Raw genomic sequence first — 4905 nt, 5'->3', positions numbered from 1 at the left:
CTCCCTCGCTCCCTCGCTCACCCGTTCCACCGTGTAACCATTTAGGATCGACGACGTTTCCGGTTACGAAGTAGCAGCCGTTACGAATAACGGCCCGATAAGAACGATTGCCGAAAGAGCGGAGTTTATTGCGCGCGTATGTGTGTGCATACCCATGCCCATGCTCACGTTGCTCACGGTTGGTCCAATTAAGACTACCCGGTAGCACAAGATCCCAACGATTCCTGAAGATTTGTCCTTATCCGAACCCGTTGCGGGGACCACACGCAGACCAATGTATCTTTCACTAGCTACTCCGACCACGAAAAACCCGATTGGCGCAAGTCGCTTTGTTATTACTCGATGACCGATCAGAATCGATTTTCAATTCTGGTAATTATTCAAAGAAATCATGCTCCATTTATTAGATGAAATGCCGAGTCAAGTACTATTTACTCGGAAACTTGGAGGAACTTCTTGACCACTTCGGACAGTTTTCAGTCTTCAGAAATATTTTAAACAATTTACAAATAATATCATAAATGATGCCAAACAAACTTGATTATATGTTTGTCAAACTGTTTCATCGCTCGAGGGTTAAACGATCTACTATGATGCATTTTTGTTCGAGAAAGTTTCTTTTTTGGTTTCATTAAAAAATATCAATTTTCACGGTCTGGTTTATAATAATAAGTACCAAGTCTTAATCGACAAATTCGAAAATACCAAATAATACAAAGAATGCATATAAGAACGTTATTAATATTTGTTAATACACGACCAGAATCTCTTATAAATACAAAAGACACGCAGCCTGCTATTTCGTTTAATGTAGAAATAAATGACAGTTAAGCTGGAAATTGACTTACCCTCTAAATAAAGCTATAAAAGGTTCCAACGATCGTCTTAGTTGGTGATAAATCGAGAAAAGGCCCCGCAGTCCGAGGGTAGGAAGCCTGAATGGCTCCTCCAGATTTATCGAGCGTGAAACAACCGGTGTTCGGCAATTATTTGCGATTAGAAAAACTCGCGCCTCTTGTTAACGGCTCATTCAACAACGACACCGAGAGAATGATAGAACGGTTCGATTGAAACCGTCTAATGACATGGGAAATGTCTACGGGCGAAACCGGGGAAAATTCTTGCCGGTTTTGTCTAGCCTTTGTTGCGCGAAGCTTGAAAGGGAAGGGAAAGGGAAAGGGAGCGCAGTAGACACGGAGGCACGTTAGGGGTTGGTTCGTGGGAGAAACGGGTCTTCAAGGGTGAAAACGCAGCAGTGAAAGTACACCTGGCGCATCCATTATGCGCAATAAGTATTAAGCGGGGCTGCTTCGGTCCGGGGCGTGGTAATTCGGTGACGCGCGAAAAATCCACGCCGGATTTCGTATAGCGAGTTGCGACGGGTGTCGTCGGAGCTCGGGTCGTGTGGCCACCCAGAAAGTCCGCACATAAATTCACCCATGACGGAATTTAGAACGATTGCAGGCGGAGGAAACGACCACGCACAATGCTGCGGGCTGTCCACTGGATGTTTACCGAGGTCAGCCAAGTCAAACCTAGCATTGTCGCGGTGGCGACGACTCTGGTCAAGGAATGCCGACTTATTATACGGATTTTAGGGAAAGCTCTGTCCAGGCTTGTTGGGTTGAGCCGCTCCACTGGATACCAGCCGGGCGTACTGTTGACTTCAATTTCAAACTCGTTTCCCCGGGGATTCGAGTTCACCGGTGTCTAGATCTCAGCCCTTAGTGTCTGTGTCTTCTCTGCCGTCGCGCGGTTCTTTGCGGTAGTTCCGGATGCGTACCTTCCTCCAATCCTGTCGCAGGACCGTATTGTCGTCGTCGCTAAACCGTTTCTAATTCGGCGACAAACTGTTGCATTGTGATTGTGCCGATTGTGGGCAGTATATCATCGAGCATCAATGAAAATCACGTTCTAAACGTTTCCAAATGGAATAGAAAAGTCGTAATCTATTGCCTCCAAGAAAGTGCCCGGTTTCTTTGAGTTGCGTTTCTATCCGGATGTGCGGTAGCAACTTTTGTAAAATACCTCGTACTGAAAGATAAATTTAAATTACACATTTGTCTAATGAATAAATAAATAAATAATATTCTCCGGGGATCAATGTTCTCGCAATAGATTACGCGAAAAATGTAAAAGCAGATAGAAAGTAAGAATGTGAAAGAATGAAAATGGTTACGTGGAATAACGCGTTATGGTTAAATTAGATAGTTGGATAGCGGCGGAAGACTCGAGACAATTATTGTTTTGAGAAACCGCACGGTTTCGCTAACGGTCGTCGATAAAGTTGACCGGCGAGACGAAATCATGTCTAACGATCGTTAACTTAATATTCCATGGATGTCGGTGCTCGATTTAACGAGGGCGTGGCCGCTGCGGGCCACGGTGGCCACGCACGATCGCCAGGATCGCCAGGATCGCCGGACTACGGTGGCCACAGTGGCCGCGGATCGCGCTTCTGCATGCGGTTGAAGCAACGGCCGAGAAATAGACCGGCCATTCTCGATTCGAGCTGGTTCCTTGATCAAGAAACGTGCACCGCTGACGTCAGATAGCCGCAGCCGCCACCAGAAGAAACGTCGGGAACCTGCCCCGGACAGGTCGGTAGATAAGCAACTGCGAGATAAGATACGCTAATTGAGAGATCTTAATTGGAGGCTGCACGGACCCTCTCGACTCTTCTGCTCTCGCGGACATACCACTACACCACCGACACCGACGTCCACCGGAGCTGCACACTGTGCAGCGTGGGCTCGGCCTCCGCTTGGCCTCCTCTGTGCCATTTCTTTCAACTCGGTTCGAATCCTTTAATGTCGTACCGAAACCGTGTCCACCGAATCTAAACTATTATTTCACATCATTTCCGATATTTTATTGTTTTCTTGGGTAACCAATGTACAACATGGTCGTTAGTTTCCTAAAAAAATGCTATGCCACGCGAATTCCTTTTACAGGAAACGAAGAACTATTAGCGAAACGGTATCGAAAACTAATAAAACATATTTTTGTAATTAAGAATAAAAAGAAAGATAATTATAGGTTAAAGAAATATATAAGACAACTGCGCGCAGTTATTTATGTTGCAGCATTCGACGGCGATAAAATGTTCTTTTCTTCCTGTACGCTATAGAATTTCTGTAGAATCCTGCCCAAAATGGTCGCGTTAACGGGTTAACCTCGATAAGTTTCTCGATTTGACTTGCAGTCGGTCGTGCGAGCGGTCCTTGCAAACGGTAATCGTTTAATGCGAATCCAAGGGCACATCGCGGCGTGGCGAGTTTCACGGGTGACTCGCAGAGCTCCCTGTAGGGAGTGATCTTGTATTTTTCGTGGTCGATAGCATCTGGCCTGTAGTGTAGATTTCACGTGGATCTGTCCCGGGTGCAGAGAGACACTAGTTCGCCCGGACGAAAGAGGATCGCAAAGCAGGTATTATCCCGTAAGATAAAGTTTCCGGTGGCGGAGCACGAAAACGGCCGCAGCCACGGCCGCGGCCGACGAAGAGTAATCTTGGGATCTCGATGGGGGCAAAGGGGGTCCGTTCTCGGGCCAGTGGCGCGTGAACCTATACACACGTGTGTGTACATACGTATTCTAGTGGGGACTTTCGGGGGGGTTAGGGTGTCTAGGGGGAACGCGGGATCTCCGTGGTAGAAGAAAAGGGGTAGACGCATCGAGACGAGGGTGAAACTTAACGGCTTTGCCCACGTTCGTATCCCGGACTCGTGATTTCTAGATCAAACACTCGAGAGCGTTAAGAAGGAAGTTGGAAGTTGGAAGGGGTGGGTTTATTCGAGTCGGCCGCCCTCGTGCGAGAAAAAGAGGTGTCAACGAGCTGCCATTGCTACGACCACGAGGGATCGGAATCGGGGGACCTACTCTTTTTTTTTTTTCTCTCGGCTCTGTGTTCTCCGTCTCTCCGGCGTTGTCCTCGTCCTCGGTCCACAATATATCGATCTTTCTTTATGCTTATGCGATCAAACGGGAGAGGAAAGCTGCTGGGGGACGTGGGGATTTTTCGACATTATTTAAGCAGCCCTTCAGATGCCTCTCCCGGATAAATCAACGGTCGGAATTCGAGTGTACCTTCGAGTTCAGCCTTGTATCTATACATTTCGCCTTTTCATCCGCCGAACACTGGCGACCGTAATACGTTCTGAATCATCGCGGTAAATAGAGTTCCACGGACCGCGTCTGATCCGATCGGGGCGCGATTTCTTTGATTTTAGCTTTCGGGCTCGGGGTCTCGAGTGATGCGAGCGGATTTGCGCATCGATGGACAACCGAGGGCTTTCAACTTTCAAGGTCCGGCAAAGCCATTCTAGGAACGATTAAGGGCTACTTTATCGAATCTCGGCGAGATTATTTTCTATCGGGTCTCCCACGAATTTTTCGGAACCTTCCGAACGGTTTTTAATTGTTGTTTGTGCTCGCTAGGCTCTCGCGGAGATCTTTGCATTTACTGCCTTGCAGTGCGTATAAAGATAGTAAGTACGAACTAATCGATGCTAAGCTCGAACACACGTACGTATTATTAATAAGTTAGAGAGTAATCTGACATAACAGGTGTGAACGTGATTTAATAAGAAAAGATACGAGCCGTTTATTTTATTAAAAAATAAGATATAGAAATATACGTATACGATACCAATATATAATATGTATTTAAGCGACTTTAATTTACAATTCCTATTAAAATGATAGCAGTTATTAAGTAAATAATATACACGTTACTGCAGTCAACAAAAAAGTGACAGGCTTAGGTCACTTTCTAGTCTAGTCTTGTATATTAAAATAATTAAAATTTAAACTGCGTGGCATATAAATTGCTTTTAAATAATGTTTTAACGATGATTATTCGGCTGGGAAAGTGGTAACGATGTGGGCGTGGGAAAGAATAAAGAT

Source organism: Augochlora pura, chromosome 10, assembly GCF_028453695.1.
Source record: "Augochlora pura isolate Apur16 chromosome 10, APUR_v2.2.1, whole genome shotgun sequence".
Classification (NCBI taxonomy): domain Eukaryota; kingdom Metazoa; phylum Arthropoda; class Insecta; order Hymenoptera; family Halictidae; genus Augochlora; species Augochlora pura.
This window is presented reverse-complemented; position numbering follows the sequence as displayed.